Source organism: Canis lupus, chromosome 34, assembly GCF_003254725.2.
Source record: "Canis lupus dingo isolate Sandy chromosome 34, ASM325472v2, whole genome shotgun sequence".
Classification (NCBI taxonomy): domain Eukaryota; kingdom Metazoa; phylum Chordata; class Mammalia; order Carnivora; family Canidae; genus Canis; species Canis lupus.
In genome coordinates, this window is record NC_064276.1 from 20,332,013 (window position 1) to 20,344,669 (window position 12,657).

A 12,657-nucleotide genomic window follows, 5' to 3' on the forward strand; every position below is an offset into this window, starting at 1 on the left:
GACACTCCAAGCTGATATGTCTGTCCTTTTCTGTTAAGGTACAACAACAAATGTTGTACCCCAGGCTACTGGAGGCATCCCTTCTCTTTGCCCCAGACCAGTAGCCTAAGTTGCAAGTATTACAAGTATCATGAGTAAAGGAAGGGCCTAGTACAAGGGGAAAGATAACAAAACAAGGAGGCAAAGACCTAGTCCAAGCCCGTGGCTACCACTTGCTAGGCCCATGATTCTGGGACCAGTCACATCATTTATCAGATCTTCAGGCTCTTCCTCTCTAACAAGATGAGAAGGCATCTGTCCCCTAGACCATGCAGAGCACAGAAATGATTAGGGATGTGAAAACATTTTGCAAACTATACAAGTCTGAGAACCTATTAGTAGAAACCCATCCATCTGATTTTGCAAGCTTGGACAGAAAGGGCCTCCTATTTAAGGAATGGCATGATCCCATGAATGGGGTATGACTTGTGGTTAGAAGAAAAATCAGCATTTGAAGATGGTCCCACACAGATGACAGAGGAGAACTTCCGAACTTCTAGTTTGAGTCAAGTTACTATTAGTTGTAAGCAGTGATGTGCTGGTAAATGTTTAATGACTGGTTCTCTGGGATGGAAAAGCTCTGAATTGTAACATTTGCTGACTTCCATGGTGTAAATTCTTGCGCCATGGCTGATTTCAAGCTAGCAATGTGACATCACTAAACCATGAAGTAAAGAAAAGATGCCTACCACTGGCTTTCCCTAATGGGTGCAAGCCAGCCACAGCACACCACAGAAACTTTGCTGACAGCTTAGATCAGTATGATGAACTTGGAAAGCCTTGTTGACACACAGGACTAAAGTTTTAAGAGAGCCACAGTGTCTGTTCCTCCAATAATTCCAAAAATGAGAATTCTTATTTTTATTTAAATTCATACTTGGCATTTTTATAGCAAATCATGAATTGTAAATTTCTTTACAGACATTGGTGAGCCCTCAAATATGGTTCTATCATTCTTAGTAATGTTCCTCAACTTTCCTATCTGATAACATAAGAGATCAGCGAGCAAGGCGGAATGGAATGTAGCATAAAACAGAGTGAGAAAACCTGACATCAAATGGTAGCAATTCCATCTGCGTGAACTTGGACAAGTCACCTTGCTGCCTTCTCTGAGTCTCAGTTTCTTCCTCTTAATATGAGAATAGCCCTTTTTCGCAGGACTATTGTGAGATCACAGGAAATAATGCAAATCCAAGAGTTTTGAGAACATCAAAATCCTATGTCGCTGTGAATGATTTTTATTTATTTTAAATAGTGATTTGCTAGACATTATTATTTTTTTTTTAGATTTTATTTATTAATTCATGAGAGACAGAGAGAGAGAGAGAGGAAGAGATGTAGGCAGAGAGAGAAGCAGGCTCACCGCAGGGAGCCGGATGCGGGACTCGATCCTGGACCCCCAGGATCATGCCCTGGGCTGAAGGTGGCGCTAAACCTCTGAGCCAACTGGGCTGCCCTAGACATTATTATTATTATTAATTATCAGCTATGCTGTGCTGGCCAAGTCTTGCACAGGAACTGGCATCTTCCATCTGGACAGCCTCTTATGTCTTTGCCAAGGACAGCCACACTCAGGTGAGGCCTTTGTGGTACAAAAATACTGCCCAGACCTGCTGGGGTTGCTCAGCTCTATTGCACCAGGCCCAGGAGCATTGGAAACTAACTACTTGTACCCACAAACCTCTCCACCAAATGGCCCATGGAAGTTAAAAAGCAAGATCGAGCCCAAGTTCTGCCAATGTTGAGCAATAACAGTACCAGGAGCTAGGCAAAGGGGCTTGCTGGAAAGATTTTCCCAGCCAACTTTGAGAACATCTTCAAGGCAGGGGTGTTTTGAGAGGAGAGCAGGAGGAAACTGGGGAATCTGCATTTTAAACAGTGCCCCCATTAATTCAAGTGCACTTGACAAAACTGTCTATGATGTGAAACATGATGGAGAGAAGCAAAGAACAGGTTCTCCATTGATGGCGTGCCAGGTGCTTGATAGAAAGCAACTTCTCTTAAGGGAAACCCTGGGTGTGCAAGGAGACACCCTTATAATCCATTTCTTGGTTGGGCTTCTTCCTTCCCTTAATATAATATTACTGTCCCTACCCACGCACATACATACACACACCCACACAGGATGATCAAGGTATGCAGGTCACCAGGTCAGGCACACAGTAGGTCATCCACTGAGGGCTTTGCAACAGCAAAATCATTCATTGTCTGCCTCCAGAGCCTACAATAGATTACCACAGAGAGATAGATGATCTCAGAGAAATTTATCTGAAACGCAGTCCATAGACCTACTCCTCCAGATATCGTAAAGGGAGTTCTGTTGATCTCAGAGTCAACAAACACATCCTAGACTCTGCCTCAGGGTTCTAGTTCTCCCTCCACCCATTTGGTCAACAAATACTCATCAGACTCCAACTGTGTCAGGCCCATGTACAGAGCTGGAAATCTAAGATGAGTGGGATTCCATTTCTGTCTTTAAGGATTTGGTATTGTTGGAGGACTCAGGAACTAAGCAGTTACAGTAGCACGTGGTAAGTATAAGTAAGATATCCCAGATGCTGAGGGCTTCAGCGGGGACAGAATCTAACCATGGGGAGTATTAAAAAGGGATGAGAAAAGCTTCCCAGAATGGAAGACACCAGATTTTCAAAGAAGGGGAGGATTTCTAGGAAGAAGGAATAGCCTGTGCAAAGGATAGAGATGTGAGCCGAGGGAGAGGAGAGGTGCCCTGAGGGAACACATGGCCTATGTTAGAGACTGTGTATGAGGTGTGGCAGCAGCTAGGGCTGGAAAGTAAGCATGTGGAAAGCCTCATCTGCCATGCCAGGCATTTAGACTTCCCCTTGAAGACAAGGTGCAGCCTTGGCAAGGTTTTGAGAAAGATTAGGTTTGCATTTTTTATATATCAGTCTCTAGACAGGCATTGTGGAGAACAGGATGGAATAATAAGAAGGCAAGATAAGAAGCCATTGCAACAGCCCAGATGAGAGATGGGGTGCCTTGGCCCAAAGTAGTGATGCTGGAAGTGGAGAAAAGAGGAGGGATTTAAACAAAATCAAGGACACAGAGTCCCCAGGAGTGACGGGGCATGGGCTGGAAGTTGAGAGGAGGAATCATCTAAACAAGGGGACATTTGTCTGGCAAGGGCAGCTTGTACATGTGATGCTTTACCAAAGATCATGAACACAGGGGGATGAACTAATTTCGGAAAGAAATTAAGCAAGTTCGGTTTGGAAGATGTTCAGGTGACTCTGGAATATCTAGGTGAAGAAATTTCATCAGTATTTGTAATGAGCCTGGGGTTCAAAAAGGGAAATGAGATGGAACTATAAGAACTTTCCTGCATTAGCTGTAAAACTCTTGCTGTAGACATATTTATGACCCTGAGGGTTGCCCAATATTAAATTCCTTTTCAAAATTGGTACCAGAAGAAAAAATTCCATCAGGATACCCCAGTTCAATCAGAAAAGGAAAATTATGTAAGCCATCATGTTTACTTTCTTGTCCTGCCTGCCAGGAAGCTCAGGGTTATATTTAATGATCAATTGCAATAACTATACTAACTCTTATAACATATTTGCCTTCTCGCCATCTTTATGGCTTTAATTTTTAATTACAATATAACATTCTCAGTCTATTTTCCATGTTATAAGTCGTCTCTACTTCTCTTGGGAAATAAAAAGTATATTTTCACCAAGGTTGGGCCCTTTCCACTTCAATTGTGTTTTAAGCTCCTGGAAAGGAGTTTTTCTTTACAATGAGAGTAACTATTTTTCCCCAGGTACAAGAAAGAAACCAAAAAAAAAAAAAAAAAAGCCCTCTTCAGAAAGGGAATTGGTCCTCAGGGACCAGTTAGGGCCAAGGGGCCCAGAAACTTACAAATCATTACAAAAAGCTAGAGCCATTGATTCAAAAAGAGCACCCAAAAGGTATGAGGAGTAAACCTGAGCAGACGAGTTCCAGCCCAGCCCTTTCTCACCGTTCAGCTAAGTGGCACTCTTCACTCCCAGCATGAGGCAGGGCCACAACACAAATAGCATCATAGAGGGTTTGGACAAATTCCTTTCAGGTTATTAAGGGCTACCTCTAGCCTTTGAGGAAAAAGAATATGTCATAATAATAGCAACGGTTATATTTTTTAAATGCTCTTACATCATTATCTAACTTAATCCTCTCTGGTGTTCTGACAGGCAGGTAGGGCAGGAACTGTGGTTATTCACACTGTTACAGCTTTGTGTCCTCTTGCATAATGTTTCTTGGAGCCACTTTTAGGAAAATAACACTGGGCTGGGCTTACTTCCCTCTGCTGAGACCATTCATAGTGAAGGCAGGATAATAACAAGAGTAAACATGATGATCCCTGATTTTCCCCCCAGCACTTTCAGCTTCCAGGGCACTGCCACCTCCATCATAATAGGTGACCCTTACAACCACCCTGAAGTAAGCTGGGAGGGGCTTACTGTCTCTGCTTTGTAGATACAGAAGCTGAGCCTCAGAGAGGTACGCTAGTAAGTCATGCTCTCTCGCTAGTAAGTCATGCTCTCTCGGGGCTGGATTTGTAGCCCTCAGGGGAGGGCACTAAGATCTTGAGCTGCTGACATGATCCCTCCCCACCCCACCAGTCCTCTGACGCTTTCAGGCTTCAACAACTCATTTACTGGCATAGTGAGATGCTGATGATAGAAACCACCAAATGGACAGTTCTAGCTCATTTGAATTCCCTCTTCATTCATGAGTGCAGCCACTTGGTCCCACAAAATTAGTAGTGGGTTAGGACCCCTTCTTTCCTTCAGATAAAATCACCTGCTTCTGGTTTCACCAGGTAACAGGCCTCAGAGTGGTCAGGCAATACAGGAGCCATCTAAACAATTTTCAAGGAGTCAATAACCATCAAAACCATGGGAAATAAATAAGTCTCACTGGGCCAGGCTCAGAAGATCTTCTTAGCCAGATGGCCTTAAGGCAAGTCACTTCACCTCTTTGAGCCTTAGTTTCATCTGCAAAATGGGTCAATAATAACCTCAGTTCTTCCTCAGCTCATAGGTTAGTTATGAAGATCATAACTGTGCATTAATAGCATCTTATAAAATAGGAATATGACAGCTGCTGAATCCTCTCCATGCAGGAAGCTCTAAACCTGCAACTCAAGGGGCAGAGAGGTAGCATAGGAAGTGGGTAGTATCAGGTGCTGTTAAGCATAGCATGAGCAACATGACTACATTAGTGAGAAGAGAGACTCTGGGGCAACACATGCAGTGACACAGTGACCCTTTCCACACACATCCAAGCTGACAATCGTCATTAGAAAATACAATCAAAAATTCCTTTGAAAGAATCAGTTAGTGCAGGGGTGCCTGGGTGGCTCAGTCAGTCAAGCATCTGCCTTCAGCTCAGATCATGATCCCAGGGTCCTGGAATTGAGTCCTGAGTCCAGTTCCCTGCTCAGCAGGGAGCCTACTTCTCTCTCTTCCTCTGCTACTCTTCCTTCTTGTACTCTCTCTCTCAAATAAATAAATAAAATCTTTAAAAAATTTTTTTTAAAGAATTAATTAGTTCAACCATTTTATTTGATGGAGGAGATAGAAGCTGTACACTTTCTACAACCAACCAATCCCAGAAACTTTTTGAAACTTTAGTTAGAGAATTTGCAAGATGCTAAATAATACACATTTTAAAAATGTGACAGACTAGAGGTGGGAAGGAAACACTAGGCCCTCTAATACACGAAAATGAAAACATCATCCTGGTGTTTGAAAGTTGTAAGGAACTCTCAGTTTTCCACAAGGAGACCAGAGTTAAAAAATCACAGACAAGAGAGCCAGAAAACCTCTTAGAGACCATTTTTCTCATTTATCTTCCTCCACCCATTTCACAGAGAAGGAAAGTAAGACTCAGAGAGACATGACCTGCTTCCAGTCACACTCGAGGTTAGAATCAGATAGGAAGCATGAGATGTGTCCCTTGCTGCATTGAATCCGGCACACATTTATGAAAACCTACTAAATTCTTGCTTGGGAAACAAGGATGAATAAGCCAGAGAATCCACTTCCAAGAAATTGAGTCCATTAGGGGATATAAAAATTGAGCAGCTGATTCCTGCTCAAAATGCTATGTGTGATATTAACGATGATCAGAATGCTATGGTGACACAGAATTCAGAGCACTCAGTTCTGCCTGGGGTTATCAGAGAAGGCCCCCACCCAGGAGTTAGCATTTGAGTGTATTGAGTGGAAGAGTATTCCAGGCAAAGGGAACAGAGTGAGCTAAGGCAAGGGGCTTCAGGAAGAACACAGCATACGCTGAGAGCCACACACAAATAGTTTGAAACAGCTGGAGGGTTTATAGAAAGTGCTTCAGGGCAATCCTGGGGGATGTCAACAGCTCTCAGCTGCCCTGCACCTCATTTGGCACGCTCCTGAGTTTGTGGCCTGTGTCCACCTAATGGGCCAGTACAACACCTGGCCAAGTGCCGATGGCATTGTGGGGCTTAATGAATTCCCTTTGAAGATGAGAGGACTGTGAGGGAGAGAAGAATTTGCCACTCAGGTGAGTCAACTGAAACGGAAGGTGTGTCTAGCCACTCAGGCCCAGCTCTCTGGCTAGTCGACCGGACAGCCAGGGTCACCTCCCCTGGGGCGGTGAGGTTCTACTAGGGAACATCAAGTTGTTGTTCTTTTTTTTTTTTTTTCACCAAGTAGTTCCTAAGCCACAACACTTCTGGCTCACCCTTGCATTTGTAGTTTTACCGACATAATTGATCCCAGAGCTCAGTTTCCGCCATACCCATTGGTTTCCTAGGGAGTGATGGTATATTTAGGCCCCCTTAGAGCATCAGCACAGCCTGGCCCCCTGGGGATAGCATGGAGGGACATGTAAGATGCAGACATAAATAGTCCTGAGCTATGTAGTCATCCTTTTGGGTGCTCTGAGCTTCCTGTCCTAAGCTAAGTTTTTTCTCTTGGGGTTAACTGAGGCATTGAGAGATAAACAAAGCTTTAAAGGGACTCTCCCCGTTGGAAAGCTAAAAGCATTTCTAAGACACTGCTTTGCCCTACCTTCTGATGAATGTGTCCAGCCTTCCCATGAGTACGCCCTTGTGAAGACTCTCTGAGGCATGTAGGGGGGGAGAAAAGGCCACTTGAGCATGAAACTTCTCTAAGGTGCCCCTCTTCATATGTTGGGTCTACAAAATGTCGAAAGAGCCAGGCAAATCATGCCAGGGTTCATCCTGGCAGTGGGCAACCAGTCACCCCTGATATTCAGTCTTGAGCCATTCAAACAACTCGTAGTGACTAAGGTTTTTTTCCACTTACACCAGATTCTTCTCCCACCGCACAATTATATTAGCAAATGAGATCCTTGAGTAAGCAAAATAGGCCTTTCACAGACACATTCCTAAGCTACAGGTAGCTTAGAGTCAAGGAACATTCATTCACATAAGCTTCTCAAAATACACCCCCAAGCCATTTTCACCGTAGTTGCTGTGATCTCAAAACTTATTGTTGTCACTCTGGAACCAAGACTGTGTGCAAAAGCAGACAGCCAGTAGCTTTGCAAGAGAATGAGAACTGGGCAATGGACAAAATTAACATTTACAACTTGTGTAACTGACAAAGGATTAATACCCAGAATATGGAGAGAGAGGGGGATCCACTAGAATATGAAAAAAAAAACAACAGAAGTGGGTTGGCAGACTATATGAACATGCACGTTGCAGAAAACAAAATGATCCTTAGCATGTGAAAAGATGTTCAACTTCACTAACGATCAACAAAACACAAATTTAAAAGTTAAGATATTGCCACTTCACTCCTATCAGACAGGCCAAAATTTTTAAGATCTGACAATATGAAGTGTTTATGTGAAGATATAAAACAATAGCAAAGCACAATCACACTGATGATAGAACTGGAGAGAAATCTGGCAATTACTTACTAAATTTGAAGCTACATATACCTTATCTCACAGCTATTCCACTTTCAGGCATACTACTGAGAGAAATTGTTGCACAAAGAGCTTTACACAAGGATGTTCACTGCATCACTGTTTATAGGAGAGAAAAGGAAATTTAGAACTTTGTTAATAGAGAAATGCTTAATAAATTATAACACATACATAAAAAAGGAACATGACATTGAAGTTAAAGCGAATGAAAATGTACCAATACAATTACATCTAAAATAATAATATTGAATGAAAAAAGCAATTTGTCGAATAAATTGGTATTATGTCATTCATGCAAATTTTAGACATGGAACTGCACTCTCTATTGTCTTGGACATATACTTAAGTACCAACCATGGACAGGACAGAGACATACCATACCATCTTTGGAGTGGTAGCTGTTCTGGGAGAAAAGAAAAAGTGCTGGGAAAAATGAGCTGCAAAAGGACTCAGTTATCTTTGATAATGTTTGTTTCTTTAAAAAAGCTATTTGAAGGGACATTTGCACCCCAATGTTTACAGCAACAATGTCCACAATAACCAAACTATGGACAGAGCTCAAGTGTCAACTGATGAATGGATAAAGAAGATGTGGTATCTATATACAGTGGAATATTACCCAGCCATCAAAAAGAATGAAATCTTGCCATTTGCAAGGGTGTGGATGGATGGAACTAGAGGGCATTATGCTAAGTGAGATAAGACAGTGTCAGAGAAAGACAAAGACCCACATGATTTCACTCATTGTGGAATTTAAGAAACAAAACTGATGGATATGGGGGAAAGGAAGGAAAAATAAAATAGGATAAACCGAGAGGAAAACAAACCATAAGGGACTCTTAACTACAGAGAACAAAATGAGGGTGGCTGGAGGAGAAGTGAGGGGCATGCGGTAACTGGGCATTAAGGAGGTCACCTGATGTAATGAGCACTGGCTGTTATATGCAACTGACAAAATGCTAGATTCTACCCCAAATTTAACAATACAGTACATGCTAACTTGAGTTTAAATAAAACCAAAAAATAAACAAATAAAATAAAAAGCTGTTAGTATTCTTATAAGTCAGGGTGATGGGAATATGAATGTACAGGTCAGAATAGGTACGATTTTGCTACAGTAACAAAACCCTTAAATCTCAGTGACTTTAAACAACAAAGATTTCTTTTTTGCTCATACATGGTGGATTGGCAGAGGGGCTATGCTTATTGTTGTCACTCTGGAACCAAGACTGAGAGTGGCCAGTACCTCCTTGCTGTTGGCTATACCAGGGGGAAGCAAAGAGCAATTACATGGCCCAGCCTAGACGTGGCACAAGTTACTGCCTATCACAACTAATTGGCCACAACTAGGTATATGGTCCTACCCTTCCCAAAGGGCCAAGAAGTATAATTACACAGTGAGCCCAGAAATGGAAGAACTAGAAATTTGGGGGCCAATGACAGAAAGAGTTTTTTTGCAATGGGTATTTGTTATCGTCCTCCTCATCTCTTTTTACATGTTTGAATTATGTTTCATATTTTGCAAAAGCAAGGTCGGAGGATGCTTTGACTTGGGAATCAGGAGGCTTGGGCTTCGGTGTGAGGAATAGAAGACAAAAGAGGCAAGGTGGGGGAACAGAGATAGTATACTGTCAGCTCCATATTCCCAGACCATTTGACATGATTCACCTACCCACCCTGATACAGACACATTCTGCATTCATGCAATTATCCCTTATTCAGAAAAGGACCTCCATGTAGGTGACCCTGAAGGTTGACCTTCCTTGCTTTTCTTTATTTCCATGAAGATTGAATAGGCAACAGGAAGCCTGATACAAAGAGATGCAGTGCATGGAGTATGGATCATAGAGTCCAAAGTCTTAACTAAGTACCAGGTCTGCCACTCACACACTTCCTGTTACCCTGGGCAAGTTACCATACTTCCAGGGTCTATTTTCCTCATCTGTAAAATGGGCATAACAATAACACCTACATCTTTGAATAGCTGTGATAAGCAAATGAGGTATGTAAAGTGTGTTGTAACTGTAACGTGCTGCGCAGACGTTCACTATTATTAATGACCTAAATTTTGCTGCAAGGGAAGCCTCAGGCCCGATTTACATTTCTGGCCGACAATGACTCATACAACTTCCCTCACTAGAGCCACCTGGTTGACAAAATGGGCCCAGGCATCATCCTGTGGTCCAACCGCTTGAAGAATCTATTGATTTCCTCTTGTGAAAGTGAGTGTGGGAGCAGGGATTAAGCATTATTGCAGATTCCCTAGGGAAAGGAAGGGGAAGGTATGATTCCTAGGAGCAGAGCCTGGTTGGGAAGAGGATGTAGGCCGAGATGGAAACCTGGGTCCCTGGGACTTATTGAATATTTGAGCTAGAAGAGTATAGGTAGAAGAAAACAGCTCTTTCAATCCCCTCATTTTACAAAAGAGGAAACTGAGGCCAGGAAGGCAGAAAGGATGACCCTCTTCTGACAGCAATGGAGAGTCAGCAGAGCTGGTATTCACGCAGCGTCTTTAATTAACTCAGAGTAACCAGGGCAAGCTCCTCATGTGCAAGATGACGCATGAACCTTACCTCCCCAGTTATTTCTAATGTCTGTTGTTTTAAGAAAACTCAGTTCTATCACTTATGAAATGCAGTATAACTTTCCCTAAAAGTGAGCTCTAGGCTCCCAGTTATTGACTTTGCAGATCAGGCTCATAGGAGCTATCGCCTTGTCTCCCCACATATCCTGAATACCACCTGTTGGGCCTCCTCCTATCTTGCTAAAGGACTCCTTCTTGGTGTCTTACCCAATTTCTGTTAACCCTTAGAGCCTTGATGCTCCTAATTCTACCCTTACGTAACCAATATCCCTACCTGTTTGTGTTACTCATTCTAGGGATTGAGCCAGAAAAACCTTCATTGAGCTACAGAGAACATAGGACACAACTCAGGAAATAGCTCGTGGGCACCCGGGTCTGGCCCCAGAAGTCCCTCCCGGAGGAAGCTTTGCACACCAGTATTGTTGCTGATAACACTTCCCCAGAGATCACAGGAAGCTATATAGCCAGATGCAAGGGTAAATCTGACCCTATAGCAGGTGCATCCTGCTCTGACGGCAAAGTGAACTCCACAGGAGGATCTCTCACGCCACATTACCTGGGACCTTGCCTCTGAGGCCATCATGGGCTCCTCCCCATGGTTGCTAAGTCATTCTGCCAGCAATTCAGAAGACCAGAGAAAAGACTGTTATCTCCCTCCATAGGACTAAGAGGTGACCATTACACCTGAGAGGCACTTCACCTGTGAGGTACTTCTCAGTCTGCAAAGCACTTTCACACCCATTAGCTCATTTGATTTTTTTTGAAGAACTGAAAGTCAGCTAGAGAAAGGATTATTCTCCTGTGTTCTAGATAAGGAAGCTCATGTGAGGTCCAGAGAGGTTGAAGGACTTAAGGTCAGATCTTTTGACTCTGATTCTCATTCTTTCTTTGTAGTACAATTAAAGTATTATCGTGATATTATAACATTCTATTAATGAACAAGCCAGAGGGCCAGTATTTAAATCACTTTAAAATATAAAGGCTCTCCTCGGCTTGCTTCTGCCCTTCAATAAACAGTTCAGGGGGAGAAACCATTTGTGAAACCAAAACGCATTTACATTGCGGTTTGTGCTTTATCTGGTTTCTAGAAGCCAGGTCTTTAGTTTCTTTCTGCCCCGTGTCCACTTTCACCCTCTACCTGGATTTTTATTTGAGTCAGTACAACTGAGGAAAGGATGATGCAAAGTAATTACTCACATGAGCCTCACTTGCAAGACCACTGGGGTGTGTGTGTATGTGTGTGTGTGTGTGTGACCTTAGAATGTCAAAGGGACGTGCAAGGTGCAAGGCTGGGAGTAGCAGGAACTCCTTCCCTACTGCTTAAAATCCTCAATGATTCCCTGTTGCTCAGGGTGGTCCAGGGATCAGCAGTGTCAGCATTTTTACTAGAGTTTACTAGAAATGCATAACTTCAGGCCCCTACCCCAGACTTACTTCATCAGAAACTGTATTTTAATAAGATCCCCTGAGGTCTGCATTAATTGTCGAGAAACACTGATGTAGAGAATATGACCCACATCACTGACCCCAGGGGTGAGGTCCTTACTCATCCTGGCTGCCTGAAAGCAACATTCACTAGTACACACACACACCCTCCCACTTCCCCTCTCACCTTGGCTCCTGCAATGATCTCTTCCTCTGGTGTTCTCCTGAACCAAATCCTTCCCATCGTTTGAAATCTGGCTCAAAATCCACCTCCTCCAAAAAGCCAAGCCCGATCATTCCACCAAGGAGTGATCTTCTCTCTTTCTGAACCCTAATACCCCAGGCCACACACTTTCTATCTTGAATTAAAATTTCTTTGAGCATAAATTCGCTCTCCAAATTATGTGCCCCTCAAGGTCTAGATCTGGTCTGATTCATTTCTATATTTCCCAAAGCCACACGTTACTTTGCAAAGTTTCTACCACAAACTGATTCTTTAATACATTTGTCTTTAATGTTTCTTTCTGTCTCTAATTGAGGTGTCCAGAGCGATTAAGAAATTCACATTATTGGGTGCCTGAGTGGCTTAGTCAGTTAAGCATCTACCTTTGGCTTAGGTCATGATCCCAGGGCCCTGGGATTGAGCTCTGCATTGGGCTTCCTGC

The 12,657-nt window shown here is 43.0% G+C and overlaps 1 long non-coding RNA gene across 10 annotated transcripts in view; it reads right to left on the reverse strand.

The window, feature by feature from the left end:
• The window catches only part of LOC118353264 (uncharacterized), an 81,025-nt gene that overhangs the window by 3,924 nt on the left and 64,444 nt on the right, over positions 1–12,657 (reverse strand). The window lies entirely within an intron of this gene.